This window comes from Populus alba, chromosome 11 (genome assembly GCF_005239225.2).
Source record: "Populus alba chromosome 11, ASM523922v2, whole genome shotgun sequence".
Lineage (NCBI taxonomy): Eukaryota > Viridiplantae > Streptophyta > Magnoliopsida > Malpighiales > Salicaceae > Populus > Populus alba.
In genome coordinates, this window is record NC_133294.1 from 8,117,622 (window position 1) to 8,135,921 (window position 18,300).

Here is an 18,300-nt window from a genome sequence, read left to right on the forward strand (position 1 = left end):
TTCACTAAGGGAGAGGGAACAGAGGAGGATTGTAGATCAACGATGCGAAATACTAAGCCATGGTTTGGGGGTTCTAGAACGAGAAGTTGATAAGTGTAGAAGATTATTCTATGATCTTGAAGCTTCATGGGAAAAAGAGGTACAACGCCAAAAGGATGAAAGAAGAAGGAGAGTCGCTGTGGTTATCATTCAAAAGTATGTACGCAAGTGGTTAGTACGGCGTGCTTATTTGAAATTCTTGTCAGTCACTACTTCTATACAGTGTTGTTGGAGAAAGATGTTAGCAATAAGGGGATTCCGAAGGCTTAAACAAGAGGCTACTGAAGTCACCATTAATGCTGTTCAAGATTCGAGGGCGAATCTTCTTGAAGAGGGAGGGAATGATACGGTTCAGCCCTGTGATACGACCCAAGTAAGGTCAGATTCGGATTTTGGCGTAAAAAGCGCAACAGTCCAGGTTTACGGCAACAATCATAATTCTCAATCCGACCATTGGATCGGGCTAGTATTTTATGTGGACTCTCCAGACATATCTTACTACCTTGGGTTAAAATTGCAGGTCAATCGGAGTTCAGGAAGGCACCCCAATACTGGTCAACAGAGGGTGTACGGATTTTGTTATTTACTTCCATTTGACTTGTGGACTTCCTATTTGTTTAGGATTCTTTTCCTCCAAGGATGTGGGAGCTGGTTTTGGGAATTTCCTAGTTCCACAAGGATCTTTAATGAGGTGCAATATAATCTCCTAGTGTGGCAAGGATTCATTAATGTTTCAGAATCCTTTTCTTATAAGGATTCCTTATTCATCCTAGCTACACAAGGAAAGAAGGGCTGGTGGTATTTAATGACAAGTTACTTATTTTTATTATTTTCTTTAATGTTTGGGCTTAATTAATAGTTTGTTTTCAGCTAGGATCCAAGGCTTGTTTGGATCAGGTCATGGGCTTTTTAGTTTAGGGTTTTGGGTCAGTTTTGAGTGGACCTCATATAAGTCCACATAAGAGGTCCATTAGGGTTAATTTTTCAAGAACTATTTAAACTCATGTAAGCCATAATTTCAGCAGCTTTTGATGATTATTATTCTGAATTTTTCAGTTTTAACGTGTGAGAGTGATTCTTGCATTCTTCAGTTCTTGAACGAACTGAATCTGACTTATCGAAGATTAACTAGCTTCGTGGCGTCATTCTACTCATTCCAATAGTGTTGGTGCCTTGGGGCAGGTTTCCATTGTGTCGCACTCTTATCAGACCTGTTTCGGCTTTCCGGGATCAGATCTCAATCTAGATTGTGGGTTGCGTGACCACGTGATCACGAGGTTCGCATCAGTAATTCTACCGTCAGTTCTCATGCTTTCTCCCAGAACATTTGGTTGTGTTGTATATGTTCACATCCACAAAAATCAACGAAGCAAGCTTGACCCTTGTGCTGTCCGCTGTGTTTTTCTTGGGTATGCAGCTCACAAGAAAGGATACCGATGCTATGATCCAGCTACAAGACGACTCTATACCTCCATGGATGTTACCTTCCTTGAATCTGAGCATTTCTTCACTTCCCCATCTTCTAGCTCCTCTTGTCAGGGGGAGCTCATAAGTTCAACGCAGGACTGGGAATATTGTCGGGCTTTACTGATACTACAGTGAAGAATGCAGGGGGAGATGATGAGCATATGATTAGTGTGAGGGAGCAACTGCATGTTGTTACTGTAGTATCTCAAATGGATATCAACGGCTTGTGGGAAAACTAATATACTTATCTCATACTCGACCAGACATTGCATATGTCGTGAGTTTGGTAAGTCAGTTTATGCATTGTCCCAACGAAGATCATATGAGTGCTGTGATTCGCATTTTGCGATACCTGAAGTCTTCTCCAGGCAGAGGACTGATGTTCAGGAAACATCAACATCTGCACATCCATGGTTACACTGACGCAGATTGGGCAGGGAACATCACTGACAGAAAATCCACATCGGGTTACTTCACATTTGTGGGCGGGAATCTAGTCACTTGGAGAAGCAAGAAACAGAAGGTAGTTGCTTTATCAAGTGCAGAAGCTGAATTCAGAGGTATGACCAAAGGATTATGTGAGCTACTTTGGTTACATAGATTAATGGAAGAAATTGGATGTTCATCTCAAGAAACAATGAACATGTTTTGTGACAATAAAGCAGCCATAGCCATTGCGCACAACCCAGTTCAGCATGATCGTACCAAACATGTTGAGATAGATCGGCATTTCATTAAACATAAGCTTGAAGATAACGTGATTCAATTTCCATTTGTAAAATCAGAGGATCAGCTAGCAGATATACTTACAAAGGCTGTCTCGGGTAAAATCTTTCATAACTCACTTGACAAGTTGGGCATTGCTGATATCTATGCACCAACTTGAGGGGGAGTGTTAACGTGAGGAATTAATATGGACATCACAGAATAGGAATCATAGAATATTTAGTTTCCTAATTAACCTTACCTGATTGTAAATCGTGCATAATTATTTCCTAGACTAGTGTAATTAGTTTCTTCCTAATTAGTCTCTGTATAGGCTATATATATAAGAGCCTTTTCTGCTCTTACGATTCACATTGAAATAAAAATCAAATACATTCTTCCTCAATTCTACAATTTCTACCTATGTCTATATTACAGAGAGAAAAAATAGCATCAATATTGATTGATCCATGCATCCATGAGATTACCTGAGTTCACATTGCTACTTCCAAGAATGCATTAAAGTTGTGAAAAGTCTTTGCAGAAAATTCTACGCCCTTTCGTTTTGCTGCTTGAACAATTAGATATATCAAAAGTAAAAAGAAGGAAAGTTTACCTGTACCTGTTGAAAGCAATTATATTTTAATACATTACACTTTTCTGGGTTGGTGGTTGCTGTTTTGTTAAAAGGCCAATAAATACTTTTCGTGGTTATCATTCTGTTAAATGGGTTATGAATTTTTTTTTTTAACGTTATTGTTTAAAATCTTGAGATTGTGACCTGTAAAAATGGTGGCAGAAGAAGCACAAATTATAACGACACTTAGGATATTAAAAAAAAAAGAAAAACAATAACTAACCTATAATATTTTAATTTTTTATGGGATGGATATTATGAATATTTTAATAAAATTTAAATTTAAAGAAGGAATCAGCTTGTTTTGTATGAGATTTTTGAATTATAAATTAATATAGACCTGTGTATAAAGCTTGGGGGCATTTAACCCACACTGTAAACTCATCTTCTCCGCAAATGGTGATTTCTTATCCATTTTTACATTCTAAACTTCATCGTAATTTCTGGTGCGACATTAATATTGAAATTGAAAAGATTACACTTTATCGAGAGTTTGTTCATTTGAAAAAAAAATTAACATTCACAAAGTATTTTCTGAAAAATAACGAGATTATTTTTTATAATACATGCACAATCCACGGGTAGGTGGGTAAACAACTGTACTTATTAATTATTATTATTTATAATACATGCACAACCCACACAGGTCATGAAACTATTTTAGTGTTCGTTTGAGAAATAATAATAAAAAAAACACTCAATATTCAAAGCAAAAAAAAAAGGCAGAAAATTCTACTTGGAATCTCTCTCGTTTTCAGTATGTTCTTAGCATGTTTAAATATCTAAGAGGTTTTCCATGAAAATGCCTTTTAGCAGCCGACGGCCCTGGTGATGTAAATCATTCAACATAATAGCTTGTAGTCAATAAAATTGTGGATCAAATGCCTCGATATGTACCTGCCTCCTTATCTTTTAAATTTCAACATCTTGCAACCTGCAACTAACTAGGAGAACCAAAGAAAATACCAGGTGAAGATTGATTTCAAATATCACCCAAGTAATAACGTAGGATACAAGTAGGCACATTGATGGTGACGTTTTAAGATTTGGCAAGTATAAATCAAATTAATTAACCTCTCCTTCCCTGCCTGTCTCATCACAAATACAAAAACTTAATCGAGCTTTTGCAGCCAATTTTCAGCACAAGATGTTAACGATGTTTCAGCTTTGCCAAGTTATGGTGATGATCAGTTTCTCGAGCTCTATTACTTTGCTTGCTTCTGATCAGCTACATCCAGCAGAAGGTAATATATTAAATTATTCCTTAATATTCATGACTTTATTTTTTAAAAATACAAAAAAAAGTCAACGTAAATTTTTTATCCTTACAAACTCAACATTGAGTTGGTAAATGTTGTGAATTTTATGAACAAATAACTTAATTGATCATAATCCTAAATGTTTTTAGTACCAAATATCATAACCAATTTTATTATTTTATTATTGTCTTATGATGCAATGACTTTACTATTAAAGATGTGAGTTGGGAACTAAAAAGTACTGTAATTATAGATATTAATCCTAGTTTTGATAATTTAGATTCTTCAAAATATAATATTTAAGAAAATATATATAGTAAATTAAAAAAAATACAAATATTAAAGATAATTTAGATTCTTTGTTACTTCTTCTCTTTTGTAATTTTCTTCTTCTTATTATTATTTTGAGAGTAGTATTAAAAGTATTTTTTTAGAAGTTAAAATTAAAGAATAATTAAGACATATTTAATTATTATATTTTCGACTTTATACTAAATGATGGAACGAGAAATAACATAAAAAAGGGGGTGAAAACTAGGCATTTGGGCTAGAAGAAAGTTTCCCCTTCACTTCCTAGTATATCATCTTTGTTTGAATTTGGTTAACAGGTTAACAATATTTGGACCCTTGTTGGGCTTAGTCATATCTAATTTTTATGACCTTTTCTACCTATATTGTATATCGACTTTTTATTATTAGAGAAGCTCAAATTGTTTATTTATTTGAAAAAAGATTGTGTTATTTATTTATTATTACTTTTTTGAAAAACAAATTATGTTTTCTTTTTGTCTTATGAGGTGATTGTTTATTTGTACGTGTCTTCTAAACTTTTTAATAGGTAAGGACAATAATTTAGCTAATATCTGGCTGTAATTGTCAAGCTGGCTTGAATGAGATCCAACCCAATTTAGTTCAGGCAATATGCACCTTGACTTAATAGTTTATTACCAGATTATCATCTCCCATTACACTGCTATGCGAGTTGAATACACAAATTTTGAATGTAAAGAAATAGCGCACATTACTAACATGTGTTTTTTAAGGAAAAAAAAGTTAATTAACTTGATGTGATCCGGTCCCATAAAAATACAGCTAGTTTAACTCAAAAAACTCCATATGATATATTTTTTTTTGTAAATATTAAGAAAAAAACATATTAGATTGATTTTGATAAACTCATCCCAGGTTATGAGACTGTGATAACTCTATAAAAAAAAAAAAGCTCAATTCTTAATCAGTCTAATGTTGAAAGATGAAATTGAAAATAAAATTTAATAAAAAAAAAAAACAAAAAAAAAAACTTGAGTTAATCCATCGAACTTAGATCATGAGACCAGGATTACCGCATAGAAAGAAAATTGAGAAAAATTATAAAGATTAATTCTCAACAGTGAAGGATGTAATTGAAAAAAGAAATTCAATTAAAAAAAAAAGTAAAATCCAAGACACATTTTATGAGGCCATGATAACTCTATAGAAAGCAAATAGAAAATTATAATTATGAATCTCAATTCTTAATAAATTCAATGTTGAAGGATAAAATTAAAAAAAATCAATTAAAAAAATGACTTGAATTAACCCGAGTTAACCTTCTAAACTTGTGTCACAAGATTAGGATATATTCATCAAAAAAATAAAAAAAAAATTATGAAATCTAATTTCAATTAACTCAATGTTGATGGAGAAATTGAAAAAAAAAATATTCCATTAAAAAAATAACAAAAAAAATCGAGTTAATTAAATTAATCTGTAAAAATTCATAACCTGAATCATGAGAATAGAATAATCTCATATAAAAAAATTAAAAATTTTTATAAAGCTCAATTTCTAATAAATTGAATGTTAAAAATTAAAATTAAAATTATATAAAAAAACAAATCATTATATTCAATTAACAATGATTCCTGAGGAGGAGTTAGTGAAGTACCCTTGTTTTTTTTTTTTTTTTAGTTCTTACTAATGATTGTTATATAAAATAATATGAATATATAACTTTTACGTAAAAAATATACTACTTGTATTTCTTTCATTAAACTTAAGAGAGTAGTTTGTCGCACAATTAAATAGCATTAACCAAAACTAAAATGTATGGTGAATTTATTGTAGCAATTAAATGCAGGTGTTTTTAACTTTACACAAACTTGAAAGTAGTAAAATATATCTTTGTCTATAGATAAAACAAAAATAGCTTCTATACATATATAATACAAGTAAAGGTATTTTTGTTTTATATAATTAGGTTCATTTATAGGTATCTTTGCCCTATAATATAGATCATGAGAATATAATAATCTCATAAAAAAAATTAATTTTTTTTATAAACTCAACCTTTAATAAATTTAATGTTAAAAAATAAAAATAAAATTATATATATATAAACAAATCATTATTTCAATTAAAACTGATTTGTGAAGAGGGGTTAGTGAAGTACCCTTGTTTTTTTTTTTAGTTCTTGTTAATTAAAAAAAAAAAGTAAAATCCAAGACATATGTTATAAGGCCATGATAAGAAAATAAATAAAAAATAATTATGAATTTCAGTTCCTAATAAATTTAATATTAAAGGATAAAATAAAAAAAATAATTTGAGTCAATTCGAGTTATCCTTCTAAACTTGTATCAACAAGTTATGAAAACTTTCATAAAAAAAATAAAACAAATTATGAAATATAATTTCAATTAACTCAATGTTGATGGAGATACTGAAAAATAATATTCAATTAAAAAAATAACAAAAAAATCAAGTTTAATCAAATTACTCTGCAAAACCTATGATCTATAGGTTATGAGAATAGAATAATCCTATAGAAAAAAATATTAATTTTTTTTAAAATAAAACTTAATTTCTAATAAATTTAATGCCGAAAGATAAAATTAAAATTATATATATAAAAAAAGAAAAACAAATTATTATTCCAATTAACAATGATTTGTGAGGAGTGGTTAATCAAATTACCCTCATTTTTTTAAAATTATTTTTAGTTATTATTATATAAAATAATATGAATATATAACTTTTACAAATAAAATTTACTTAGTGTATTTCTTGGATTAAACTTCAAGAGACTCGCACAATTAAACAACATTAACCAAAACTTTGCAAATGCTTGAAAAACAGTAAAATGTATCTTTGGCCATATATAAGGACAAAATAGCTTCTATGGGTGTTTTGTTTTATATAATTAGATTCATTTATAGGCATCTGAATTTTTTAGCACCTAAAAAGTTGTGATTTTATTTTGTATCTAATTCTTTTTCAAGAAATGACATACTCACCGTAGAATTTGAACTCATGATTTCTTTCTTTCATTTGATCAGATACCAATTAAGATATATCTATTGGTACAAATAACAATAAAATAATATTTATACATTACAAATTCTTATCATCATTCACTTTAATAATCCACCAAACTCACAATATAGTTTTTGAACATATTATTTAGAGATAACCTCTCAATTAATCTAGAGTTTAATTTAGAATGTGTTTTATTTTAAATTAATTTAAAAGTTAATATAGTTAAATTTAAGTTAAGCTAATAGTTAACAAATAATATTTTATTTTTAATTTTATTTTAAAATAATATCGTTTATAGGTTTTTTTTAATTGCAAAGAATTTCATTAAAAAAAACTGAAAGGAATATAATCTTAAACATACAATACAAATTTTAAACCAAATTAAATCCTGCGACTGAGTGATAACTATGACGATAAATTGATATATGATTGCGTGTCTCAAGGTACTTGATGGAATAAGCTCCAGACAGACCGGACGCGATAAACATGGCTCCAGTTAACTTTTTATCCAAATGGTCGATAGAGTGTATGGCCTTTACCTATATGAAAAACCCATAATCTATTTACTATTATTATTAATAATCTAACAACTATTTAAGAATGTTTTGAATAGTGCACATTCCTCATGAATTAATCTTTTTTGAAAAATAAAACCCCACCAGTTGAAGCGTTAACACAAATCGGTAAGACAGTAAAAGAGGATGGCCAACCATCCTTGAAGTTCGTCGGTCGTTGTCAATCAGGCAGAGTCGTTGAGACAGAACCGACTTCTGCAGGGAACAGCACCATCGAATGTAACTGCAGCATCACTGATGATAATTACTGTCACATTACTTCATTGTAAGCCTCTTAATTACTTTACATTCTTATGTTTTTCTTTGTTATATATATATCTTAGCTTTCCTAAACAGTGACCAATGATGTTTCTCTCTCCTGCTTGCAATAAAGCCAGCTCGAAGATTACGATCTTCCAGGCAGGCTTCCTCCGGAATTGGCCAACCTTACTTATGTCCAAAATATGTAAGAACCCTTAATTAAGGACATATATATTTGGCTCATGTTTCTGCTTCCAGGCCTTAATTCTGAATCCATTAAATGATTATGAATCAGATGTTATGTGATTATGAGTTTGCCATTGTCTGTCACAGTTTATATTAAAATTTCAAGCGTTTATATTAATTTTTGGAGCCATTTTCAAGATGGAAAATAATTTTTATACAACAACATTGTCTATGACAGAGAGCTTACTCGCAACTATCTATATGGCACAATTCCGGTGGAATGGGCTTCGATGAAAAATCTGTCTTCCATGTAAGCTCATCTTGGTTTATCTTATTTTCTATGTAAGAGTGAGCTTAACACAACTAACTAACCTCTTATACAGCTCGCTTACTGCAAATCGCTTGTCAGGAAATATTCCTGCACATTTGGGAAGTTTTACTGCCCTCACCTACTTGTATGGCTTGAATCTGTTATAGTGCTCTACCTCTAGTTTGAGTTATTCGAATATTGCAAGCAATGCTAGTTTACTTTGTTCTCTAATGGTTATTTCACTTTATCAAATGCAATTATAAAATATAGGAGCGTTGAATCAAATCAGTTTTCTGGTGTTGTCCCACCTGAGCTTGGCAAGCTTGTCAACTTAAAAACTCTGTAAGAAATTTTAACTAAATTCTTCATTGTGAAGACTTGCTAGAGATTTCGTTTTCATTAGTTGAAATCTTTGCTTTGATGCCGTGAATTAACAATTGCAGGATACTCTCCGGCAATAAGTTAGTGGGGACCTTGCCAGAGGCACTTGCGCAGATAAAAGACTTGAAGGATTTGTAAGCCCTCACTTATTTTCCTTGAACACATTTTTTTTTTTTTTTGATAATTTAACATATTCAATATGCAGTCGCGCAAGTGATAATAATCTTAATGGCACCGTACCCGAGTTCATTGGGAACTGGACTCAACTTCAAAAGCTGTGAGATGTTTATCTTCACAAGATCTTAATTCATTCTAATGCAACATGATACACGTTATTGAGATTTTTTGTTCTTTTCGTGACTAATGAAGTGAGTTGTACGCGACTGGATTGCAAGGACCCATACCTCCTGCAATTTTTCATTTGGAAAAGTTGTCTCATTTGTGAGTAAAACCACTTTCTTGTGCTGGATACCTCCCGCTGTATTAATTATTGAAGAATTCTCTTTGTGTGTGTGTGTGTGTGTGAGAGAGAGAGAGAGAGAGAGAGAGAGATAAATGTGCTGGATACCTCCCGCTGTATTAATTATTTAACTTGTATTCAAGGTCACTTAATGTAATGCAGGAGGATTGCTGATATGCCTGGACCAGAGTTTCAGTTACCTAACGTGACGATTAAAAGGGTGACCTTGTATGTGAACTGCTTCATAACTTTTCACAGTAGAGTTCAGGATATGTTCTGTTCAGACTGTTTAGCCAACCTGTAACTTGTTGTCAGGGTTCTGAGGAACATCAATTTAACTGGAACAATCCCAGAAAACGCATGGAAAGTGGAAACAACACTGTAAGTGTGAACTGAGGCATATATATATACAAAGATGTAAAATCTTCTTCAGAGACTGAAGCCTAAAATTTTGTTTGCTGTAATTTCTTGCAGCGACTTAACTTTTAACAAGTTGGTTGGGGAGATTCCTCCTAATACAATAGCACGACAGTTTACGTGAGCAATGTTAAAGTCTGATAATTTGAAATTTGGTCATTGAAGTCTTATCAAGGATGGCGCAATAAATTATGCTGAAAGTTTGAGTGTGGTTCTTACCAGGTTTTTGAGTGGCAACAAGCTGACTGGAACAGTGCTAACCTCATTCCTCGAAAACAGCCAAATTCTGTAGGTTCCTAAATTGCACCCATCATTGGATTCACTTATTTGAATATTGATATGCTTTGCCTTTTTTTCCTTGAAAATCCATGACTAATGCCTGTAAGTTTATGAGCATGACCTTAATTGAAAGATGTAGTCCATATGATTTCACAAAAAGGAAACATATGTAGTTCAACTCAGATGAACTTTTCTTCTTGATTGACATTTCCAATTTCTTATAAAGGAAAACTGAAGGCATCCAGTTAAAAAATAAAATAAAAAATAAAAACAGAATATACAGATTAAGTAGCCAGTTAAACTGAATATACAACTATGAGATTTGACCTCTCTGCTCTAAAACACAATAATATAACCTGAGAGTTCAAGCTGCAAGTAATTAATTTTGATTTTAAAAAAACCGCTTCCTTTTATTGTATTTAGATTTATGATTTTCTTGATCTTTTCCAGTGATGTTTCGTACAATAACTTTTCACGGTCACCAAGATGCAGCAGCAGTAACGAGTAAGGATGTTCATAAATTTTTGAGTTGGGATATTCTTGGTGATTTTGAAACTGAATGATTTGAGTTTATAAATCAGGAATAATATAAACTGGTTTCGAAGCTCGTCCAGCTATAATAACTTGTAAGGCTCTTCTTTTATACTCTGTGGACTGCAATGTTTTTCGTATTTATATTTCTGGAGAAGAAATTTAGCGATAGAGATTCTGCTGTATGTGATATTGTAACTAAATAATAAACTATACTACATCTTTAAATCCTACCTAAGCAGAATAGATAGATATCCAAAATTAATTTATGCTCAAAGTATAATGCTTATCATTTTTTCAAAGAGCAAACACATCTTGAATATTTTCCTTGAGTGATACAATTTTTTTAAGCATGTTTTGATTCTGATTCCGAGGCTTTTTTCTGATACCAGATTCTTAGAAATCAATCTACAAAACCATTTATTATTCTAACATACTATAATTTCCATGATATACAGAAGCGATCTTCTTCCATGCTCAGAGATATCTCGGTGCCCAAAATGTATGTTTTTTTTTTCATAATAAGTACTTGTGCACTTCATAAAATCCGAGTGTGCCATTAAGTTTATTTGTGTGCGTGTACTTCAATGTTTGAATGACATTGATGATTGTTAGCTTTTTAATTAGATTCTATCTTGAAAAACTAATAAGGTCAATTCATGGTCACTTTGTTGGAAAATTTATACATCAAAACGTGTTGACAGAAGGTCATTCATTGAGTTGAACTCATCTAACAGTGGCAAGCCACTTGATTAAGTGTTGACCAGTGACTAATCATAGTTTTGAAGCTTTTAGTAAAGTAAACTCATTCCCCATTGATATGCTTCTATAAGTATGACAAAAAGGAAAATTGAAACATGTCTAATGGTATACTAGTTTTATATGCTGCAGATTATCGTTCATTCCATATAAACTGTGGTGGACCAGATGTAAAGAATGGGAAAATCTTGTATGAAGGTGATCAAGATGGTGGAAGTAATGCTGCTGCAAGGAGTTATAAGAGATCAGGATCAAACTGGGGATTCAGCAGCACAGGAGATTTCATGGATGATGACAACTTCTATAATAACAAATATACGCTTCAATCAAATTCTAATCTGGTTGACTCTGGATTGTATGCAACAGCACGTAAAACTCCCCTGTCTATCACTTATTATGGATATTGTCTAGAAAATGGGAATTACACTGTCAGACTCCACTTTGCTGAGATAGAATTCACAGATGGAGGACTGTACAACAAAGTTGCAAGGCGTGTTTTTGATATTTACATTCAGGTAATTAATTACCTTTTCCTTCCGAAGAGATTGTGGATGTCCTTTTTTTATCTTTTTCAAAGGAACCCTTTTGAGTAGGAAACTTTGTTCCAGGGAATACAAGTGCAAAAGGATTTTAACTTTACAGAGGAAGCCAAAGGATCTAGCAGAAATTTCACAATAGCATTCAACACCACTGTGACAGACCGTACCCTTGAGATCCGATTATACTGGGCTGGAAAAGGCACTACTAGCATTCCAAGAAGAGGAAATTATGGTCCTATAATTTCTGCTATATCCGTATGTTCAGGTATGTTACATGTTCTTTTTCTGCCTCTCATTTGAAACTTACTGACTTCAAGGAGTTTAATTTATACAGTAGAAGGACACCATTGAATTCATTTCTATTTCAATTTTATGAGCTTTCTGGGTTTTTTTTTCCTCCCCTAACTGATGAGATTAAACACATTTAATGTGTCTCATAAACCAATCTGCATAAGTGATTAGCCTGATTTTTTTTGTCACTGTAACTGTAAGCTTCTTCCACTCACTTCATTATCCCATCTAAGAATCTTTCCGTGATCTGTGGTTTTCAGGTTACAGAACTTATTGTGAAGGTGAGAATTGAACTGTGCTATAGTGGTCGGGTGTCTTTACAGCGTTAATGTTTATTATCCATTTGATGGGATGTTTAGCCTTCTTTGCGTTTGCAATTTTATTTAATGTCAGAACCTGAGGAAGCAAGTAAGAAACCTATTGTGATCGGAGTAGTCACTTCAGCAGCATTCCTTATTCTCTTGGTAATGGGTGTCATTTATTGGAAGCTCTACTATGGAGACAAACACACAAGAGAACGAGGTATTGTAAAATCAGTCATTTCCGCACCCTGAGTCTTCTCTTAATTTTCTAAATAATGGCGAATCACACTAAAGAATGCGCTTAGTGCATGGTTATATGATGTTCAAGCATTTCTATTATTTCACGATATGTCTCCTGACTGTCATCCTTCCATACCAACTGCTACGTGCAGAGCTTAAAGGGCTAGATTTGAAAACTGGTTCCTTCACCTTGAGGCAGCTAAAAGCGGCCACTGACAATTTCAATTCAGAAAACAAGATTGGAGAGGGTGGTTTTGGATCCGTATACAAGGTTTGTCATCTAATGAATTTTTTATATTATCACAATTTTATTATTGAAATCATGCATGGGTGAATCCTCCCCAAAAACAGTATAGCATTTAGATGCGTGATTGACTTCCAATGCAGGGTGAATTGGCAGACGGTACTATTATTGCTGTTAAGCAGCTATCTCCTAAATCCAGGCAAGGAAACCGTGAATTTGTGAACGAAATAGGCATGATATCTTGTTTACAGCATCCCAATCTTGTAAGGCTTTATGGATGCTGTATTGAAGGAGACCAGTTGCTTCTGGTGTACGAGTACATGGAAAACAACTCCCTCTCTCGTGCACTTTTTGGTAACCATAGTAGCATTTGTTGATAAATTTCCAGTAAAAAATATTTTTTAGAACACTGCATCAACTACCAAACATGAAATGATCTTATCAACAATCCTATTAGGAGCAGGTTCCGAAACAAGTGCTCTGATGCTGGATTGGCCAACAAGGTATAAGATATGTGTTGGAATAGCCAGAGGTTTAGCATTTCTCCATGAAGGATCTGCAATCAGGATCGTTCACAGGGACATCAAAGGTACAAATGTATTACTGGACAAAGATCTAAATGCCAAGATATCTGACTTCGGACTTGCTAAGCTCAATGAAGAGGAGAACACTCATATTAGCACTCGAGTTGCTGGAACAATGTATGTTGTATTGAGACTAATTTAATTCCTGAAGTTTATTGATGGTAATACTCCTCAAGTCTCTGAAGGGCACTAATTCTGCATTTTAAAAATATATATATATATATTATTTCAGAGGATATATGGCTCCAGAATATGCACTGTGGGGCTATCTAACAGATAAAGCAGATGTTTATAGTTTTGGGGTTGTCGCCTTAGAAATTGTCAGTGGAAAGAGCAACTCAAGTTACAGGCCCGAGAACGAAAATGTTTGTCTTCTTGACTGGGTAAATCATCGTCAGTCTGTTTCTGTTGCTATCCTCAATTAATGACGCGTGAGGCATCAGTTCTCAATGCAAAACATGGTACATTTGGTAAAATATCATAGCTTCCTTCTTATTTTTCTTTGAAATTGTCGTCACAGGCCCATGTAATGCAAAAAAAGGAAAATTTAATGGAGATAGTGGACCCAAAGCTGCAGTCTGAATTCAACAAGGAAGAGGCTGAGAGGATGATCAAAGCGGCTCTCTTAAGCACCAATGCTTCTCCATCTATAAGGCCTGCAATGTCAGAAGTGGTGAGCATGCTTGAAGGACAGACCAGCATCCCGGAGGTAACCTCAGATCCTAGCATTTATGGTGATGATTTATACTCCAAACGTGTCAAAGGCCACTATCAGCAGGTCACAGACCAGAGTTTAAACAGCACACAAGACCTCTTTCCTCCATCTGATAAATCATGGATAGGAAATTCCTCTACATCTGCCCCTGAACTATACCCCATCAATCCCGTTTCCAATAGTTTAAACCTCAGTGAAACCTCGTCTTTAATTTGAATAAAGCCAAAGACCAGATCTTGGTATGATTATGGATTTAGACGTCTACACAACGTTTTGTTGCTTACCATCCATCTTGGTATGATTATGGATTTATATTTTATAATTCTATATATGTAAACGGTCTCTGAAAGCTATCTCCGTGGTTGTGAGAATTCAGAGCCCAGGCATTTTTAAATTTTTGTTGCTTGTTTTTGTATGAGATTTTTAAAAAATGGTGTACTAAAATGAAAAGAAAAAAAAAAGTATTTTTACTTGACTAATGAAAACTGAAAGTTGGTATATCAATGTTGCAATTTTTTTAATAACTGTCACTACCAGAAATTCGACTAAAACCAGCGGACTTACCGACAAAATTTTTTTATTAGGAATTTGCGGTGATATTTACCAACGGATGTAAATCCCTCAGTAATTCTATCGGTCTTTACTAACATAATTTTTCTGTTGGTAACTACCGATAGAATTACCAAGGGCCCATTTAGAATTTTGATAAAAAAAACAGGTCGATGATGTTGAAGTTTTACAAGCAATTTTACCAACGAAATGACCGAGAGATTCAAATCAGGATCTCCATACAGTGATGTGACCCTTTCACCAGCAAAATTGTCAATGGAATCACTAACAGAATATTTTCATCGGTGATTCCATTAGTAAAAGTTAATATATCACCACGTTGTCGACCCTTCTCTCCCCTCCCCTATTTCTCCTTCTTCCCCTACCCCCGCATCTAAAGAAACTACCCCACCCCCGAGTTGCAAACACTCACCCCCCCAAACTATCCCCCTCTTATCAACACAAGTCATTCTTCTTTAACTTTTGTAGTCACGGCACACTACCAGAAATTCGTTTAAAACCAACGGAATTACCGACAGAATAATTTTGTCGGTAATTTGCGGTCATAATTACCGACAAAATCTTTTTCATCTGTAATTCAGTCGGTATATACCACCGGAATACTTTGATTGGTATATACCGATGAAATTACAGATGGAATATTCAGAATTTAAAAAAAAAAAGTCGGTTCGCTGATGTGGAAGTTTTTGCAGGTGATTTTATCGACAAAATTACCGAGGATTCAAACAGGGATCTTTGTACAGTGACGTGACCGATTCACCATCAGAATTGCCGACGGAATCACCGACTGGGATGGGAAAGAAGAAGGAGAAATAGGGGAGGAGAGGAACGACAGAGTGATGATAAATTAACTTTTGTCGACGGAATTCTCCTTCTTCTTTCCCATTCGGTGATTCCGTCGACAAAAGTTAATATATCATCACTCTGTCGTTCCTCTCCTCCCCTATTTCTCCTTCTTCTTTCCCATCCCAACTCTCCCCTCCCAAAATGCAAACAACCAACCCCCCAAAAAACAAATCCCCCTCTTCTCAACACAAGTCATATTTCTTTAAGTTTTGTGGTCATAGCATTCATGTTCTGATTTATTGTGGATTTTATCATTTTTTGTAAGTAATTCTATCTTTTTTAATTTTAACATTTAAATGTCAATTTTATTGTTTTTTTAGTATATGTATTTTGTTAGTATATGTACATGTTTTATTGCTATTTCTCAAACAAACTTGTAGTATATGAATTTATAATTTTGTACTTGTTATGGTTTGTTTTAGATTTTGTAAAATTATATTTATTTGTAAATTGTTGAAACTTTGTTGAATTACCAAATTACATGTGTTGTGGTGAAATAATTAATAGCTTGTTTAACGGGTTCGTTTTAATTTTTATCAATGGTATTGCGGAGTTATAATTTCCATAAATTTATATGTATAAATTTGTATGGACGTTGATAATTGATAATGAATATGTAATATTTATGAGAAGTTGTAATTAGTTTGTTAGATAATCTCGAGGTAAACTAATATTTTTGCAAATTTATTTACCTAACATTGTTAATTAATACATGTTGTCATCATAATTTTATAAAGGTTTGATAGAAGTCATGGATGATCGTTCATGGATGTATCGAGATTCACCCCAAGGATTGCGGAGGATAGATTATTGTAACGGGGTTTAGGGTTTTATTAATTTCGCAACATCTATTCCCAAAAATTTTACTAGAGGCGATATTAGGTGTCCATACAGGAAGTGCCAAAATAAAAAGTATCTGCATCCAGATGTTGTAATGATGCATCTTTTACACAAAGGGTTTATGAAAAATTACTGGTGTTGGTATGCACACGGAGAAGTATTTGTTCGTAATAAGAGCATAGGAGAAAGGTGGTTGAGTCAACTCTAGTGCTAGCAACGTGCATGAAGTTGCAAATGACAACACTAATCCTTACAGGAATATGGTTATGGATGCAATGAGAATGAATTATATCGATTTTGTTTTTCAAAATTATCTTTGTCAAATTTTATTTTTTTTGTACTGAGCTGGTTGAAAATTTAGCTTTGTAGTTTTTTTTTCTTTAAAACATTGTTGATTACTAAAGTGTTTTCCCACATGATTTTTTTTATTATATTTTTTTTTTCAAGATTGTCTTTATCGATTTTATTATTTTTAATATTAAACTAGTTGAAAATTACAATTGTAGATTTTTTTATGAAACACTATAGATTGCTATAGTGTTTTCCTGTATAATTTTTTTTCCTTTCATTTTTTTATGATTTTTTTCAAAATTATCTTTATTGATTTTTTTTTAATATTGAGTTCGTTAAGAATTATAATTGTATATTTGCTCACAAAACACCATAGATTGCTGCAGTGTTTTCTACATTATTTTTTTTCCTTTGTTTTTTATGATTTGTTTTTAAAATTATCTTTGTCTATTTTATTTTTTTTAATATTAAGCTGGTTAAGAATTTAGCTTTGTAGTTTATTTTTTTCTTGAAAACATTATGGATTGCAATATATAGTGTTTCTCCGTATATTTGTTTTTTTTTTTTGAATTTTTCTACAAATCCATGACAACACACAAACATGCCATAAGCTTGTGGCAGCGCGCGGGCATAGCAACTAGTGTTTACTTAGAATGTGTTTGGCAAAATACACTATTATACTTTTCCCATATATTTTATTCTCTTTTTATTTTGAAATATGGTCGAATAAGCCCTTTTTCAATATTAAAAAATTCTTGAAATATACAGGGATCTTTGTAGATTTATTTGTAGCCACTCATGGTTTGTTTTATTGTTTTTTATTTTGCATTTTTTTTTTTTACTATATGCTCAATCTGTTGACCATTACTGTTAAATGCAAATATGTTGTGTACTGCTTTATTTATTTATTTATTTATTTATTTTTGTTTAAATAGAGTAAATAATAAAAGGGTAAACAAAAAGAAAAAGGCATAGAAAAATTGTTTCTTCTTCATTAAAAATTCAAAATTTTACGAACTATTCACTAACGCTAAAGTCAGGAATATCATATTTTTTTTGGATGTGTGCAATATTTACCAACGCTAGAGTTGAAAATATTCGCAGGCACTATTTATTGATGCTAGAGTTAGAAACATGATAGGAAAAACAAAAAAAAGGAGGACAAAACACTTAGCAATTTTAGACAAAACTAGCAATGCAACCTGTCTCAGGAAGATGCTTAAGGGGTGATAGCATCTTTCCTTTCGCATAATTGGTCATTGACCATAGAATCTCAATTGATCAATTAGGGTTTTT

At 32.5% G+C, this 18,300-nt stretch overlaps 1 protein-coding gene and 2 pseudogenes across 2 annotated transcripts in view; all 3 read left to right on the top strand.

Moving 5' to 3' along the window:
* The window catches only part of LOC118037050 (uncharacterized), a 36,230-nt gene extending 25,482 nt beyond the window's left edge, over window positions 1–10,748 (top strand). Inside the window, exon 12 of one of the 2 annotated variants that reach the window (XM_073412577.1) lies at window positions 10,703–10,748. The gene's annotated coding sequence lies outside the window, so the exon portion shown is untranslated. Of the gene's footprint in view, window positions 1–3,978; window positions 4,142–10,702 lie in introns of those variants that run through there. The other variant, XM_035042936.2, reaches the window with a different exon arrangement.
* The window catches only part of LOC118037048 (probable LRR receptor-like serine/threonine-protein kinase At1g29720), a 61,161-nt pseudogene continuing 46,795 nt past the window's right edge, over window positions 3,935–18,300 (top strand).
* On the top strand, window positions 11,618–14,688 carry LOC118037051 (probable LRR receptor-like serine/threonine-protein kinase At1g29720; annotated as a pseudogene).